Source organism: Biomphalaria glabrata, chromosome 13 (assembly GCF_947242115.1).
Source record: "Biomphalaria glabrata chromosome 13, xgBioGlab47.1, whole genome shotgun sequence".
In the NCBI taxonomy this organism is placed as follows: Eukaryota; Metazoa; Mollusca; class Gastropoda; family Planorbidae; genus Biomphalaria; species Biomphalaria glabrata.
This window is the reverse complement of record NC_074723.1, coordinates 13,074,029-13,093,382: the sequence shown is the minus strand read 5'-3', so window position 1 is coordinate 13,093,382 and position 19,354 is coordinate 13,074,029. Positions and strand designations below refer to the sequence as shown.

Genomic DNA, 19,354 nt, shown 5'->3' with positions numbered 1-19,354 from the left:
TGAATTAAATGCAACGAAAATAAGGGACTTAACTGACAATCGCTATGCATGTAGTAGACAAACAATGGCTCTATCTAATTGTGTATATTATACGACAAGTGGACAACATAAATACACAACTACACATAGAAGTTTCAGTGAGTAGGAGCAATTAAGCTGTAAACGTAACTACCAATGGGCAGCTAGCTGCTGTCTGTGTCGGCTCTGTTGCAATTGTTAGTGAACTCGGGTGTGGCGAGGTGGGGTGGTGGTGCTAGCTGGGGCATGTGACCATTGACCACTGGGGGTGGTAATTTGCATATGGGCGAATGACTCTGGACCAGAAGAATGTTTTTTGAGGTTAAGTTCACTTTGCAGTGCGTCACTGCAAGACGGTGTTGTCGTTTCCAGGGTCACTGGTTCGAGCCTTGGTCGGAGCTGTCCCTTAATTTCGTCACATTTAATTCAACATTTATGTTCAGTATGTATCAGACCCAAGGCTTTATTGTGACGGTACGCACCGATACGGCGTACCGGTACCTTTTTCAATGTGGGGAAGAAGCTATTACTTTTCTTGTATTTTAACGTTTATTATTAATATATTATAGTTAAAAGTTAGGCAATTCATCAGTGAGTACCGGCACCTATTTTTATTACAAAAAAAAGCACTGATCAGACCTATACTTATATCAATGTAACAGAAATGATAAAATTGTGGATCATCTTTTTATATTTGAAATATCGCTAAGGAAAGAAGAAAAATTAAAATCGCATGTGTCTGCCATCTTGATTTCACAGACAACTAATCTAAGTCGGCTGACATACATAAAAAAAAAACATCAAGCCTAGTTCCAACATTACAAATAAATAATTATGTTTAAAAATACTTAAAGAGGCGAAATAATTACTTCACTGTTTTACTCAGATACACGTGTGGGATGAAGGACGTTTGCTACTAGGAGAAATCTTGATTTTATTTACCTCAGAGTTTATTTGACTCATTTTCTGCTAGCACATTAGATACTTAATAATTATGTAAAGAGTGCAAGCCAAAAAAAAAGTTACTTATTCAAATCATAATATTTTATTTAATAGCGATTTGAAAAGCTCCAATATGGTCTATTCGCTAATTAGTTTTTGTGTTCTGTCTGGTTTGGAGCAAACTCAAAGCGCTATTAAAAACCTGAACAACGCTCGCTTCCTGCTCAAAACAGGTGCACTACTTTTGGTTATCTGTAAGCAAACCCTTTTTAGTGGCCCCAAAAGAAGAAAAGACGTTATTAGTTTTGTGTGATTTGTCTGTCCGTCCCGTTTAGATCTCGTAAACTAGAAAAGATATTGAAAATCCGACATCATGCTATTTTAGACCATTCAAAATTCTGATGCAACGGCTACTTTTTTCTTTTCTGAAAGCGAAAACTTTATTTTTTTAAATCAACAATGCAAGCAGTTTTTTCATAAAAATACACCAGTTTTACATCTATTCACTAGTAATAGTAATAAAACATAAGAGGTTATTTAGAAAGGAGAATGATATTCTACCATATTTTAACACATTTATGCAAACAGTTTTAGATTTTTTTCAATTTTTTTTTTTACAATTGTATACCTAAGTTAAGTAAGTTCCACTTTGTGGGGCCGATTTTTAGTTAATGTTACTACACAAACTGTCTTTGTAACCTTGTTTTATACTAAATTTGCAAACTATTGTTCCCATATTTTTTCAACAAGATTTTAACAATTTAATATATTGTATTATGGCAACAGGGTCTCCACAAGCGTGCGCTTTTTTATTAAAAACAAAGTTTGCATATTGTATAAACTTCTTATAAAACCCCAATGATTTTTAAAGCAATTTGGAAAAAAAAATGTTAAGTCTCTAACTCATCAACAATCTTGAGATTAGTTCCAACGTGAAGATGTGATTATATATAAATTCTGTTTTAAAGCATTACAACAGAAGCTTTACATATACAAATATAGCTGTAATACAATGGTCTGCTCAAATACCAAAAGAAATATCAAAAAAGATATTCAATTCAGATAATAGTTCAACATAAAAAAAAATAGTCTGAACATTTACAAAAGTTATTTAAAAAGTTGTCACATTCATTTTTTTGTTCTAAATGCAAATTCTTATAATAAGAAGATGTGTAATAAAATATTTGTTTGTGAATATAAAACTCCGCATAACCTTTGATTACTTTGAAGAAGTAATGTAAACACTGAATTGAACTATTAATATCATTATTACTATTTTTTGATGATATGTTCAATAATAAGATTAGTTTACATAGTGTTATTATTTATTACTTTGACTGCCCTTTTAGCACATATGCTTTGTAGCGAAACAAAGTCAAATTTCTAAATGGGCACGAGAGTCTTGCCACCCCATTGCCATGTTGCCTCCGTTTCCAACCGGGCGCCACGTTGCGGATAGCATAGTCCGTGGACCAAATTCAACCAGTTTTGTGTATCTGGTTACCCTGTCCGCGTGTTTCACTCACGGTACTCTGAAGGGCTATCTTGACCAGTTTCTAACAATATCACCAAACAATCCCAGATCTCCTCACTTCAAAGTAAGGCATTGGCCTGAAGATAAACCTTTTTTTTTCTACTCTTGGTATTGTACACCCAGCGATCTTCTGAAGGATGAGCTCTAAATGTCCCAAGATCTTCACCCAATACTCTTCAGTAGCATGTAACGTTCAGCTTTGTGATAAACATTACACATACAGAAACAGAAGGTAGAGCAAAAAGACTAAAAAAATAAGCTCAGCCTTGAACTTCAACCCATGACCTTAGCTCTCAATTGTTACGTTTCTCAATCTGAAATGACGATTTGTTGTTACTTAATACTAGAACATTCGAGAGATCCAAATGTCCATCTACTACTGTATTCAAACATTTCGTTCAGTTGAGAATCTTGTTTATCACAAACAAACAAAAATACAGCTTCAATTGGGTCAATTTTTTTTTCATATTTTTTTAGCCTGTAGACGAATTCTTTTTGTAGGCATCTTGTATAAATACAACTTTTAAAAAAAAAATCTGCAATGACAAAAATAAAGACAAGTGTTTTAACTGCTACATTTTAATGTATTCTAAACGTGTGTTGGAGCCTGCAGGAGAGTGGCCAGGTGGAAGGACGTCCAGACATTGAACGACCCGTGATAAAAAGATTGACAAAAGGCTTTTAATCTCTGTTCCACCAGTTAAAGCGAGTTGGAGTTTGTGTGTTTGTGCTTGTGTGTTTTTTGTAATTGTGTATAATGAAGACCGCTGATTAGTTGGATAATGGTGTTTATTGTAGAATTTATGCGGGTTTCTATGGGGAGACATAAACCAGTTGCTTGAAGTGCTCGCTTGACAACTTGTGACAGTCTCTTCTATTCTAGCCCTATTTCAATGAGACGTATAATTCATTTAGTCCCGCAAATTGACATGGATGGCTGCCTGGTTATGTAATTTGCACACCGGACTGTCTTTGTGATGGCACCGAGTTCGAATCCCGCCGGTTGCTTATCTCCTCCCTTTCCCCAAGTGGTTTGGTGCTGTGATACAAATTAGTATTATTAGTTTGTATAAAGACTCACCATAGTTGACTTCAGTTGACAGACTTTGAACCTGACATTTAGTGACGTCACGACTTAATTGGGTTAGAGATTATTTATTTTAGTATTGTCAGTTGGTGTTAGGACTTCAGGGGGATGACGTGATATTACAGACAGAGGCTCGACTGTGGCCTTTTTAATATTAAACGTTATCTGTGTTGTATAACAGTTTGGACTTAGCGTTTTCTACTTGTTACTTGTGTAGAGGTCTAGTTACTTGTTAGTTCATTACAACGAATACACCAGTACAAGAAACCCAGACATCTCCAGAGTAATCTGTCTAGACAGCCATCAACATGTACAAGGGCAAGGCCTATCACAGGGCTCGGCCGCTAGGAAGTAACAATCTTCATTTCGGAAGGGAGGTAAGAGATGTGTATCCACCAGTCTTAGAACGACTAAGGTCATCTCGTAGAACACATTTTTAGTTCAGTGTAGAGTCATTACCGTTCTTATACAGCCCAGGCAAAGGGAGAGTACCTAATCTTATATAATACAGACGTTACTTCAAAAAAGAAGATGATTACGTCCTACATTCAGTCATGCATATTAACGAATGACTTAAATTCTGCAAAGTCACTGGTTTTCCTGGGTATACCTTAGTGCGACACATTCTTTCAGAATCCTCTGGAGGCAGTGCAAGTGAAATGAATTTAATGCTTTTGTTCTGCCTACGTAGTCCACGACTCACTGCCGTACAGTAAAGTATACAAACTACATGCCCTAGAACAGTGTTTCTCAAACTGGGGTCCGCGAGACGACAAAATGGGATCCTGAAAAAGATAAATATTGTGTACAATTAAATTTAAAAGAAAGTTAATCCGATCGTATAACTTCAATAATAATCAACTCGTCCATCTCTACTGTTTAATATGTTTATTACGTATTATTCTATGACGACCTAAATCGAAGATTTGAAGACATTCTTCACTTGAATATACCAGACTGGGTGTTGAACACTTTAGCGCGTGAACATACTCACTTGAAACATCAACAAACGAGTAACTTCAACCAATGTTTAATCAAGGATACCATAAATTCTGCATTACGGGTCATTGTTGAAGAAGTTCCTGTCTTCTTGTTTGTTACAACGTGGATTCATTGCCGTCATGAACCTCATCCCAAATAAAACAAACCGACTCAAAATGTGTGCTCTATGACCAGGGTGTAATTACACTCATAAAATCTCATGAACCTTATTTTTATTTTATTTTAAACTGTTTGTGAGAGCTACAACATATCAGAGCATTTCACTTCCAAACATTACACTCTTTTTGCATCCATTATCGATGACTAAAACAAAAACAAAAAGGCGAAAGTTTCCGAAAAGAAAAAGCTGTCAGAACTAGATTGAAGGAAGAACTCTTCAGTTCACTTTTAATAACAACCACTTCCGATGCTGAACCAAATAAAGAAGAACTATTATCAAAACACTCGTAGCTTCATACAGCGCAGTAGTTCAATTTTGAATAATTCTGATATCATAAAATCTAATACTAAATTTCTGTATTTTCTATAAAAATTGTGGCCCGCCAAAAGTTTTTTGTTAAATTTTTTTCGGCCCGTTCCTCAAAAAGTTTGCCCATCCCGGCTAAGTGTTAGCTTGGGTCTGATGATTTGATTTTAAAATGTTTGAATTTGTAATGGTACTTTATGGTTCAACTAGAATTACATTAAGACAAGAAAGAAAAATTAATATTGGATTTAAAAAAACAAAAACAAAAAATATTTTTTTAAACGAAAGAATGGGGAAAAAAAAAAGAAAGAAGACCAAAAAAAAAAGAAAGAAGACCAAAAAAAAAAAAAAAAGAAGACCAAAAAAAAAAGAAAGAAGACCAAAAAAAAAAAGAAAGAAGACCAAAAAAAAAAAGAAAGAAGACCAAAAAAAAAAAAAAAGAAGACCAAAAAAAAAAAGAAAGAAGACCAAAAAAAAAAAGAAAGAAGACCAAAAAAAAAAAAAAAAGAAGACCAAAAAAAAAAAGAAAGAAGACCAAAAAAAAAAAGAAGAAAGAAAGAACAATAGAGATAAACAAAAAGAACGGAATTGAATGATAGAAAAAGAAAAAAAAGAAAAAGTAAAAAAAAAAAAATAAGAAAGGAAAGGAGACAAATAAGGACATAAGTGAAAATTGTAATTATAACCTTTGTCGGTAAGTCGGGATTTAAAAAAAAAATAGTTTCTATATATCAGTTTGTGTCCAGTTAAAGGGCTGTTCCAATCACCTGTCAAGCTTGAGGGTCTTCTCGGGTTTTTGTTTTATGAAGGGCAACGAGGAAAAAATGGAACAGGGAAATAAAAGAACTAATGAATATCATCTAATTTCCCAATCTGAGAGAGGGGATACACTAGAGAGGGGGATACATGAGAGAGGGGGATACACGAGAGAGGGGGATACATGAGTGGGGGATACACGAGAGAGGGGATACACGAGAGAGGGGGATACACGAGAGAGGGGATACACGAGAAAGGGGGATACATGAGAGAGGGGGGATACATGAGAGAGGGGATACACGAGACAGGGGGATACACGAGAGAGGGGATACACGAGAGGGGGTACACGAGTGGGGGATACACAGAGGAACTTTGATGTTTTTTTTTAACTGAGTGCGAAGAATGCCTTGTATATTTTAGCAGAACACTTCTGTTAAATACTGTCAATGTTTCGCCCAGTGATTATGTGGCAAATAGATTTCTGTGATATATTAACTAAGAATTAATTTTTTATGCAGACAATACAAATCATTATTCTTTTCTTTTCCTTTTCTAATTTTGTATTCCCCAATAAATCTCATTTCTAGAAAGACGTCCAATAGAATTGAGAGCAGGTTGGAGGAACGGTTTAGAATATAATTAGATACATTTTCACAGTAAATTAAACAAAAGAAAAAAATCATTTATTCTATCAGGCGAGCACTTATACAAATACATACTCAGAACAAATTACGGTCTATAAAAAGTAAGTTTTTAATTTGTTTCTTTAGTAACCTTTTTATTTCTGATTTAATGTCACCATCCCTTGACGATTGATGGGGCCTTTAAATATACATAGAGAGAGAGAGAGAGACAGAATCATTTATCTAATTCCAGTAAAACATAGAACTTACCTGTTAAAATGTTACTGGGGGCTTCATTTTTCAAGTCACGAAATAAATGCTATGGTTACAGACATAAATATATAGTACCGACTGGTGTTCGCTGATTACAAAATTACTTAGAGCTTCACTGCATCGACCAGTTCTCACCATGATGATACTATTAGTCTTTCCCTGCCGGCAACGCGGCCAATGTCACGCATTTTGGTTCATAGTCAATGACAAAATCAAAGGACAAGCCGTCCAAATACTAGAAAGAACAATAACCATTAAAATACTGTCGAACTTTTTTTTCTCAAAGACTCTAGTGCTCTCCCCTTCATTCTAAACAATCCTCGCAGTGTTCTAAATGGAAGATCTTAAAAATAAATAAAAAAAAAAAAAGTATGATAGCAGTGATATAGAAAGAGTCCCAATAAAACATTTTCTAAATTACTAATACACTTTTCACTTGACAAATTTGGCGAGTGCTACTTCTAAATAAAATGAACAAACTCTGTGCACTTTTTAGCTTATTCTTTGACTCTGGTTTAATCTGGTTTAATCTGGCTTAATCTATCATTCTAGTGCTGAGGATGATGCTGGCTCTGGGATCGGTGTTAATAATTAGAAACCATATGTGTGTTAAAATTGATAAACTCGCCACTTTCGATATATTCACATGGCCTTGGGCTGAAAGTACGCACCTCACTAATGAGACGTTTTAACTCTTGCTAATTTCTCACTTAAAATCAATGATTGGGGGTGGGTTGGTAGTGGTTTAACGTAGGTCAAAGAAATATAATTTTACGATTCGATTCAAGGGCACTAAATATTTGACTATCGGTTTAGCGATTTATGAAAATTTCTACAGTCCTGCTATAACATTTCACCATGATACAGTCCTATAACATTTCACCATAATACAGTCCTGCTATAACATTTCAGCATGATACAGCCCTGCTATAACAGTTCACCATGATACAGCCCTGCTATAACAGTTCACCATGATACAGCCCTGCTATAACATTTCACCATGATACAGCCCTGCTATAACATTTCACCATGATACAGCCCTGCTAGAACAGTTCACCATGATACAGCCCTGCTATAACATTTCACCATGATACAGTCCTGCTATAACATTTCACCATGATACAGTTCTGCTATAACATTTCACCATAATACAGTCCTGCTATAACATTTCACCATGATAAAGCCCTGCTATAACATTTCACCATGATACAGCCCTGCTATAACATTTCACCATGATACAGTCCTGTTAAAACATTTCACCATGATACAGTCCTGTTAAAACATTTCACCATGATACAGCCCTGCTATAACAGTTCACCATGATACAGCCCTGCTAGAACAGTTCACCATGATACAGTCCTGCTATAACATTTCACCATGATACAGTCCTGCTATAACAGTTCACCATGATACAGTCCTGCTATAACATTTCACCATGATACAGTCCTGTTATAACAGTTCACCATGATACAGTCCTAACATTTCACCATGATACAGTCCTGCTATAACAGTTCACCATGATACAGTTCTGCTATAACAGTTCACCATGATACAGTCCTGCTATAACAGTTCACCATGATACAGTCCTGCTATAACAGTTCACCATGATACAGTTCTGCTAGAAGTTCCATTCACTAAGAAAAGACATACATTTACATTCATCGCCATAATATATTAGGGGAAAAACTATTTTACAAACTGGACTGCAGACGCAGAGATACAGTCCGTCAGAAAGATATTGATCAATTCTGCTTTAAACAATCTACTGAGATGAGAAATATCAAAGATCAGAAAGAGCTTTTGCTGCTAAGAGAAATTTCAAACACTGTTTACATAATGGCCTCTTTTCTAGGCCCATTTATTTACACAACGTACTGATATTTTGTTAAGGCCAGTACGTTTTTTTTTTCAGATATCTATATATATAATTCACTTCATGGCTCAAGAGTTTGGACACTAAGTAATGGAAAGATCACTCTTTTATTTCTGCAAGTCGGACGAACTAGAGTTACCCCGTGTAATTTTAGAGGCGAAATAAAAACAGAGGGGTTGGGGAGAACAAGTAGTATTCATCCGTCACTAAATAGCAGTGCCGGACTTAACCATTGCGCCCAAGAAGTCATGGAAAGAGAACAAGTAATCTACTCTGTATTCACCCGTCACTAAATAGCAGGGCCGGACTTAACCATTGTGGGTCCTATTCGAAACGGATTTCGCGGGGCCCAGTTTGGGTAGGGATACGGATAATAAGTGAAAATTAAGAGTTTGTGTTAGAAAATATATTCGTCTTTGCATTTTATTCATTCTTTACTACGCACAGAATTACTACTCGAGCCTTGCGTGTATCGAAGTCATACAGTCTTTCAAAAGAATTATGTTTCCTACATAGATCACGCTCAATAGCAAGAATTACCATATGTTTCAATCTAATACGAGAATTTTTGACCTCAAGTAATTCTTCATTAGTTTGAGGCGCGAGGAGCTTCTTTCACTACGGGTACTGCATAATGCCGTTAATCGCGCGTAGGATTGGCGTTTTCCTTATTGAATGACACCCCAAAATGAAAATTTTGTCTATATATTTCAGGAGATATGTATAATTTTCAAAAGATTTTAATAATTTTTGGATATTTTCAGGACTTTTTCGTATATTTTGAAATTTCAGGAGATTTCCAGGAGCTCCTGGTAAATAGAAAGGAGGCCGCGGGAAAGCTGTTATAAGTTATAAAATAGATTAATTTAATAATTTATACACCTAGAATTAGCGCGGGTCCTATGGAAGTGCGGGTCCTATGAAAGTGCGGGGCACACTGCGGTCGCATAGGTTGCAGTGGCCTAAGGCTGGCCTGCAAAATAGCGGTGTATGCTACGCCACCGGTCGACTAGTAGTAGATTATTTGTGTTTGTATTTAAGAAAATGTTCTTTCGGTATTTACTATTGGTCAAGAGGGAGATCCAAAAGCACTCACAGCAGGGTCAGGGGCGAAGTCCAGTGAGTGCCAAGCGTTTGTTTTTTCTCGCCTGGCGTCTACCTTCAAAAAGTCCAGTAGAGAATAGGTGCCGAAGTCCATCCCAACCCCGAATGAGAGAAAAAACAACAAAAGTTCACCCAGGGAAGCCCGGCCGGGCCTGGTTCGCTACTCGTACTTAGCCTATCTAGTTCCACTTCTAGACGTTTCCCCGGAGGCGCCACGCTGAGGCGACGGGTAGCTGGAATCCTCCGCCTGGCGTCTTCAACGCCTTTTTCTCGTAGTCAGAGGAGGGCATGTAAACAAAAAGGGTTAAAGTAAAAAGTGGTGGGATATTCCAATATTGAGGTCAGGTCCGTATTTAATTAAGCGGATACCCCGGGCAGTAGCCCCACCTGCCCTCCCTTAAGTCCGGCCCTGATTGAAGTGCTTTCTCGCAACCAGAGCTGAGAAATGCATTTTCCTAGCGTGTAGAGCGCACTATTCATTCAATTAAAAATATTCAGGTCACATCTGCTCTGGCCAATACTATTATGCAGGATACTATTATACGAGAAGAAAACTGGTCGCCCCCAACTCCGCTACATAGATGTAATAAAATTGGGAAAACATATCTCTAGACCGCACCAGATGGAGAGAGACAGTGACCAAGAGAGCTATGGACAGTGAAAGAACATGGTCTCAGCTCAGGAAGAAAAACGTAAAATACGAAAAATGGCCAGCTCCTCTACCACCGAAGCAAAAGCCACCTTAACCTGCGATATTTGTGGACGGGAGTGTCTCTCCAAATTAGGGCTCCACAGCCACATGAGAAATTGTGTGAGATGAACCATAGTCGTTACACGACTGAGGGAGGCCAACATTATGCGAGATACTTTTGTGTGGGATATACGATGTAGAGAGAACGCAAGTGCGTCTGTACGTGTTAAGTAAGACGTTTTATCGCTAACTTTTTTTGTCACACAAAAGTCGTACCATTACGATGTGTGAGAGGAACAAGGAACATTCGACCATAAGTCGTCACCATTACGATGTGTGAGAGGAACAAGGAATATTCGACCATAAGTCGTCACCATTACGATGTGTGAGAGTCGGGAGAGTTTCGACCATTCTTACCCAACAAACTAGAGAAGAGTACGTTAGTGGAAACGTTTTCAAATGTCTTCTTCAAAATGTTTTAAGTCGATATTGTTACAGAAGACTCTCTTTAAAATGATATACATTTGAAAAGGTCCTTAATAATTGTGACATTTTATCCTTTTAATTTTTTTTGAATTTCAATTTTTTAAACATTGATAATAATATCATTTTACTTGGTTATAGGAAAAAAAATCATTTAAAAAAAAACATCTTGACTAATTTTTATTAAGCGACGATCCAAAATCTGCTAAAATATACAAAAACTTGTTGACAAGGTAACATTTCATCTAAACTGCTGCGCCGCTTGGACAGTTTCATAAAAAGAACGCTGGAAAAACCACACGAAAAATCCTACCATATTTGGATGCACTTTTCAACAATGATGTCCCTTGTTATGGCACGATTAGAAAGTTTTGACGAGACTAGTAAAAACTAGACGAAGAATAGCGAAATGTAAACAGATTAATTTGACTTATCTACATAAACCACAGCGCAGAAGTACCTAACGCTCAGCAAAGTCTGAACAATTTCAGAAGACAAACGCCCCCTCCACCTCCATGACAACTATGTCAAGGTGCCCCGAAAAGGGCGAATGTTGTTGTAAATTTAAAAATGCAATCACAAACACATTTCCAATAAAGATCAATAAGACATTCTTAGTTTTAAAAATGTTGGTTTGCAAAAATCGAGACGACCAAACGACAGTCCAGTGTGCACACCACACGACTTAGTATTAGTCTTGTAGCTACATTGAAAATACACCTGGCCAGCTTTGACACCCCCCCCTCCACCTTTTTGTCAGGACGTCGTGACCTCATTGAGAGGACGTCTTGCCCCCCCCCCCCCACACACACACACAGGGGCGGAGCGTTCTACATTTTGACATACTGCCTGTATTTCATTTAGACATATAGAGTTCTCGTTCTTATGAATATCTTAGGATAAATCTACAAGGGACAGATAACCATTTCGATAAGTTTGAGAATTTTTTTTAAGGCCAGGTACCTATAAGGTAGCTCAACATATGTTACACAATATAAAAGTCGGATTGTAATGCAATTGACAGCCAGTCCAACCCTGTGTGGGAGGAATTTCAATTAATAGATTAGTTTTATTAAGAGGGCTGTGAAGGCCTGGTAGTTTTAAGAAAATCAAATTTATTCCAGACAAAGATAAACTTTTAATTTAACGAAATATATTAGGCAAAGGTTTTTCTCATTCAGAAATATGTAAATATGCACATGTTATGGTGTATGTGTTATGGTGTATGTTTTATGGTGTATGTGTTATGGTGTATATGTGTTACGCTGCATTTGTTAATGAGGTGACAAGTTTAAAATGGCAAAATAAATGTCCCTTCTTACTCAACAATTTTAAAAAAAAAAGTATTCCGAGTTTTTAACACAATTTTTCTCATGTGCCAACTTCTTATTGTTGAAATTGAAATCTGATTGTATTCGTCAAGCGTCTCTTTGATGAAATATTTCCTATTCATCCCATAAGAACTTCGCAAGATTTTACACACACACATACACACACAAAGTTATGCATATTTTGCTCGTGACATAAATATTGAAACAAATATTTGCGTAAACTTTTTTTTATGTCCTTTCTTTGAGCCAACAATACAAAATCCACATCAAGACTATAATTCGATATATTGATCTAGAACTTAACATAAACTATATCAGAAGAATCTTCATTTGTAATCTGAAAGTTTAGTTTTATATTTTCATTCTGATTAGGTCGCAAAGGAAACCATTTTACATATCAATATAAAGATATTTCGATTACCCCCACAGAAAGTAATATTACAGGCTTTTTTTACTTGAATATATCTATAATTTTTACTTAGTCTACAGACCAGCAGTTTTTATAAGCATAAAATACATTGTATATTGGTTATATTTATAGTTTGGGTGTATGGCGGAATAGATCTCTTTACCAAGCAACAAAAATCAATGTTTAAAAAGCAGTGGTTCTCACCACACTTTTGTATGGCTCTAAGACATGGGTGCTTTATAGAAGGTATCTAAGGCTCTTCCTACGCTGCCAAGGTGATTTCGCTCCATGATGGGCATACGCTGGCAAGTCTACCTAACAAATAATCATGTTCTGCTGGAAGGCGGTGTTGATAAAATAGAAGCATTACTTACCATTCGACCACTACTATTGTTGATAAACAATAAATTTGGGCGATTGAAATACACCGTTTATTATTATTATTATATTCATTATTATTATTATTATTTTAGAAACGAACGAGTAGTCATTCTCTGGCGCTGCCAGAGTCGAGTTTCGTTAAAGGGAAACAAAATTCATCGTAGTCCCTTTATCATTTTCCACTGAGGAATTTTCTGGCGATTATTAGGCCCTAATATTATTATTATTTATGAGGACGGCGTAACAGAGGTGCCTTTTCTCCGGAAGCGCTATGAAAATTAACTCAGGCGCCATTTTGCCCTCACTGGCATAGAGGAAAGTAACTGGCTTTAGATGGCCTCTGAAAGGCCACGAAGGCTGACGGACAAGGTACGCATATGTGAAGCCCAAAGAAAAACACTTGCAGAAGACCGGCGCTATAGACGAAGAGAAAACTTTAAAAGAACCTCGGTGAACAACGACTTTGTCTGCATTAGATGAGACAAAATATACAGGTCACAACTGGGTTTGCGTGGCCATGTAAAATACTACTCTCATCCAGGAGCAATTTTTAAACTCATATTTTTTTTTTACATCCGAACATGACACAAAATAATGTGAACACATGTTCCTGGAGATGAACATTTGAGCTAGAGAGTGAGAATTGAGTACCCCCTTTCAGACCTTTCGTTCTATGGGGCAGATGATGTAAAGGTCATCTGTTTCTTGGCCAACGTTATTGAGCAGGGTGTCATGCGACCTGAACTACCAACCGCCTTTACTTTCCCAAACAAAAGTCAGGTACCAGAGTTTCGTTGACTCAAGGGCGCGCTTAAAAAACCCGAAATTAAAATCTCAGTATTCACAGAAATTCTAACAAAGGACCTCTTGATTCAGAAGCCAAGCGCTTTACCACTCGGCCATCGCGCCCCCTCCCTGAACATTTGAACTGGCCATTTTCGTGGAATGACTCCAGAGAATGATGATGACCACGTCCTTCTAAGCTGCTTGGTTGGTTTAATCCTGTGTATTCCCAGTGGAGCATAGGGCAGCAGCCACACCTCTCCATCGAACTCGGTTCTGAGCAGCTTTCTTCATCTGCTCCCATGTCATTCCAGTACCCTCAGCTTCACTGATGACTGACCTCTTCCAGGTTTGCTTGGGTCTGCCCACTTTCCTCTTTCCTTGCGGATTCCCATCAAGTGCCTGCCTTGCAACATTGGTAGCTATTTTCTCAGGGTGTGTCCTATCCAGATCCACTTTCGCTTTGTGATGTATTGAACTATGGGCTATTATCTAGTTCGCTCCTACAAATTGACAGTAGTTATCTTTTCTGGCCACCTAATTCCTAATATCCGGCGTAGGCATCTGTTAACAAAGGTCTGGAGCTACTTACTTTATCTAAAAGTCCAAACAACCTACTAGCCTCAGAACAATTTTTTAGACGACAAACTGAATGGACAACTGTCTGGAAGCCACTGGGTGTTTGGGTGTTATGAAGTGTGTGTGTGTTTCCTAGCTGATGAGAGATGATGAGAGATTGGGCGATTGGCTGGTGGATGTGCAGTTCAGGATTATGAAATAGGAGCTGATTTGTCGTAATGCAGATGTCAAGAGAGACGATGTTGAGCTTTGAAACACTAAGGACGTGTTTTTTCGTAGCGAGTTAGATTTTGTTTAAATATCAGTTTATTTTACTACTATTAGATCTATATCTCATCTCAAGTTGAATTTGTCTATATTGTTAAAAATGTGTGTTTAGTTTGGTTTTAAAAAGAATTTTTTTCAAGTTATTTTAAGTTGTATAATTAAAATTATAATACGCCTACTGCGGTTTAGTTGTCTATCAGCGGTTTGGTGCTCTAACACAACGACTGTCAACAACATATGGTGTTCGAGTAAAAGTGAAGTAAAACAACAACAACACAGGTAGCAGAAGTGAAAGTGAAATATTAAAATATCAACTTGAAAAGGGAAATAGTTTTACAACGTTCTGGTGCTAGAAGAAATATTAAAGATAATAGAATTCGACAGAACTGTAAGAATAATTAACATCGGTGTAGTTGTCTACCAGAAGTTTGGTGCTACAAGTCAACGGCCGTCAACACCACTGGGCAGTTCATCATATCCTCTGCTTTGTTGAGAGGGAAAAGGAAAAAGCCATTTGCTACCAGGGAATTTAATGCAAGTAAATCTAAGCTGATGGTAAAGCTTATCTTTCGAGTGTTTTTAAAGGTGTCTTTTTAGGCCCCCTTACCCAGTGAGGCTGGCGAACAATTATATTTGCCTTTGTACTGTCCGAATAGACTTTCCCCAGAGCACCCTTCTTTTTATTGTAAGTCTTTTTTTTTTTCTATACTGCAAATACTGAACTGATATAAAAAAAGAAATTAATAACAGATATGTTTTATGAGAGCTTCTAAAATAAAATAATATAGACCTTTTGTGTGAGTGGGAGTATTGTGTCCATTGTCTGAGTAGTACTTCAATCTACACAAGACACTCGGGTTTAGATGGAAAGTAATTTTGTTGCTCGCAGAAAACAATTTCAACAAATTAATCTATCTTTGAAAACAATGTGATTTCTTGTGTATTTCCAGGTGTCCGTACTTAGACTCCCCACCATCAGATCATGTTGTCAACATTAGCTCGTATTACCTTGACAGTATTGTTGGTATCAGTAGTGGTGCTACCATCCCACGGCAACTTTTATGGGAAAAGGGGTAAGTCGATTAGTCAATGCATTTGTCTAATGTGTACACATTTCTTGACACTAATGTTGATACACTTCTAGATACTAATGTTGATACACTTCTAGATACTAATGTTGATACATTTCTAGAGACTAATGTTAATACACTTGCCAAATGTTCATACAGTACTATATATATTATATAATGCCTAATGTTTATACTTTTGCCTAATGTTCTTACAGTACTATATATAATGCCTAATATTGATACACTTGCCTAATGTTCATACAGTTCTCTATATAATTCCTAATGTTCATGCACATCTCAAAAGCTATTAAGGATGTTACCTTTCCATAGTATAATCCTTTTAGCACTAAAAGACTATTTTTATTTAACTCCTATATCGACTGCTTACAGAGTTGATAGAAAAGGGTTTCGTTTATAGTTAAAATTTGAAAAATCACAACTTAATTTAAATAAAAAGCTTTTTTAAAAGATCAAAGATATAAAGTTAAGCAAAATATGCAACAGAAAAATCATTCACCTTCTTCAATCTTCAAATAGATCTTCTTGACAACCTAAATTCAACTTCTTAACTCTAAATGTGCTGAAGATAAGATCAAAATCTTAATTAAGATCGCATCACTTGTCAAGCATTGAGGAACAGAAGTCGTCCAAAAACACCTGGCTTGAAGCAGACACTCAAAGATGTGATATATTCGTCAAAGCTCAGAACAGAACCAGGGCCTAATTTACGACATTACAGTACTATTTAGCCGCACCTGGCCTCGGCCTAATGGAGGCCTCCACAATTCAAAAGTATTTTTTAAAGAGATATGCATTTTAAATATAGAAAATGAGGGAGGTGTACAAGTACTCTTTTATTTCTTGACAAATAGGACATGCCTTTAGATTTATTGATATTATTAAGTTGATCAAGTCCAGAGGTTCCACAAGTGTAACATGCAAGAACAAATGTAAGCATCAGTACTTCCACTTTGACCTCGAACTTTGCTACATCTTCTGCCCGACAGAAACGCGAAGGGAGGGATGTCTCACTTTGGTGCACTGGGCTGAGACAGATGTCAAGACATCTTGATGTGGATTGACTTTTTTTTTTCTTCTTCCACTTTTGAAATGTTTATCAAATGAAATTATAATAAAAGTACTTGGACATTCCTACCTGACAAATTGCTCAAATAAATACATAGTTACTAACTCGACTGTCATAGTTCATTAGTGCCTATTTCTTTTTTTTAGTTTTTGCATCTCATATATAGTGCTGGATGTGAATAAAAATTCAACCATGCATTTTTTTTCTCTAATGCATTCCTGCTAATGCATGTTTTCTGGTCACGTGACCAGTGTTTCAAGACAGTAAAACGCCATATTGCCTTCTCCAGAAGAACTCGTGTTGAATGGTTGGTCAATTTGTGGAAGTTTAAAATCAAAGAATCTATCTACATCTTCTCCATATCAGCTACTATTCAATCGATTGTTTGTTGGGTCAGCTGCAACTTGAAAATGGCACAACGTTTCCGGTGTAATGAGTTTCGAGAATGGCATTTCTTTGTATTCGTGACTTTAACTTCTCAATTTGAAAAGATCTTCATTTATAACGAATAGTCTAGCTCTCTTTCTCCCCAGAAATGAACGTGACTAGTTTTAAACTGCTGAGATCTAGACTACTTTATGGAGACTTCTCCTTTAAAAACGAAGCATTTTTTCAAGTTTATCTTATCTATCTGATAAATTACAGACGCTCCTTTCTTAACAAAAGATAATTACGGCCTACGAGTGCATGTTAATTAGAGACTCTGCTAAGTCGTTGGTTTTCTGGCTGATTCCATGCTATAATAGCACTAGGGAAGAAAGAGCACTTGTAGGCCTACGAATTAGTCCTAGCAAGGTATAAGAAATGTGCCTTTATCTTTTATTAGGTATTCATGTACATTAGAATCTACCGAATTTGAGAATATAATATAGAATATTAATTTGTAGCGCAGACAGACCATGGAGTTTATTCCACTTCGACTCGACTTTTTTTCACTCTTCAAATCTAATAGAAGTTTATATTATTCTTAAGACGTTTTAACATTTCGATAGAAAGGTCATGCGTTCATCAGATAGTTGGCCACTCTGCCTATCTTTCTCGCCGCTTCGAAACATGACTGGTGTTTTTGTCAATATTGTCTCGCACTCAGCCAAGGAATGGCATCCTTCGAGAGAGATAAAAACTCATATCTCGCTTTTAGAGACTGTTTTTAGTTTTATGGTTAGTTAGCCTCGCTTTAGCCCCATGTGCAAGGGAGAGAGAGAGAGAGAGAGAGAAAAAACGTCAATTTAAATTCGGGAATTAAATGATACTTATCTCCCTTGGGCAGGGCTCTGCTCGCTGATTCGTCTTTTCCACCCATTTTAAATCCTGGAAAGCTAATGGGTCGGTCGTTTTAACTCTACTGTAGTGCAGGCTTGGGAAAACAACTAGAAAGATCACCATTTGTTTGTCAACTTCAGTGGAAAGAAACAACTTTCGGACAAAGTGACTTAAGCTCTTTTTTTTCCCATACGAAGACAAAGTACAAATAGGGGGCAAATTGGTGAATGGGAAAAATTCACGGAAAAGGTGGCGAAAAACTTTTTTTAACTGTAAAAAAATGTTTTTTTTTTAATTCATTTTTTTAACATATCTGAGAAAAGACGAGCTCCTTTCTGCTTCCATTGTGGCTGTTCCCGCCTGGTGAAGAAGTTAATGTGTTTCTGTTTAATGCATGTACATGTGTCAACATGACACGATTAATAAAAAAAAAAAAAGTAATAGCCTATAATTTGAAAAAAAAATGTTAAATTTCAGCTCGAAATAAATGATTCACAATTTTTACTTTTGGTTTGGACTGCAAAGTGTGAGATAATAGTGTAGGATATTTTATTTTTAAAGACGAAGAAAAGGAAAAATGGATGGATGGACACGGACAGACAGGTACACTAGAGAGACAGATACACAGACAGACACACAAACACGCAGAAGAACACAGACGGACGTACAGACACAGACACACACACTGACAAACAGACAAACACACAGAGAGACACAGACGGACGGACGGACAGACACACGAGCACACACACACAGGCAGAGAGACAGACATTGATTTAATTGATTGATAGATACATTGATTGACTGAAAGAGAAGGAGTTTAATTGATCGATTGACTGGAATGATTGAAGATTTAATTAATTAACTGATTTATTGACTGACCGTTTCTATCTAGTTAACTTTCACATGCCATGCCGGACAGTTGAGTGTCCAAGATGTTCAGTTAATTGCAACTCTTTTGGGGATTATCCACTGGTCGCTGCGCAAAAGTTCAAGTTAGCACACTAAATAAAACATGAGTTTTACTGGACATTGACCACAAAGAGGTCATTTGTCCTACCACGTGGTTTCTTTCCCCTTTAGAATAAGCTGCCCCTCTTAAATCAACCGATTATTCGGAGTCGAGCAGGGGTACAAAGTTCATAGTTGAAACGTTTAGCAACCTGGGTTGAGCTCAGAATAGACTAAAATTGAATAGTCTCCTAAAATATTGTTTAAATGTTACCACAGCTCTGAGCAAATGTTGTTAATATTATTGATGATGATATAGAATAAATAGATGCTGGATAGGACACGGGTGTGACTGAAGTCATTGATGATGATATAGAATAA

General features: G+C 36.7%; 1 long non-coding RNA gene across 1 annotated transcript in view; it reads left to right on the top strand.

The window, feature by feature from the left end:
• Positions 1–19,354, top strand: part of LOC106063011 (uncharacterized) — a 36,205-nt gene that overhangs the window by 762 nt on the left and 16,089 nt on the right. Inside the window, exon 2 of the long non-coding RNA XR_008774346.1 lies at positions 15,553–15,675. This is a non-coding gene — a long non-coding RNA (uncharacterized LOC106063011). The remainder of the gene's footprint in view (positions 1–15,552; positions 15,676–19,354) is intronic.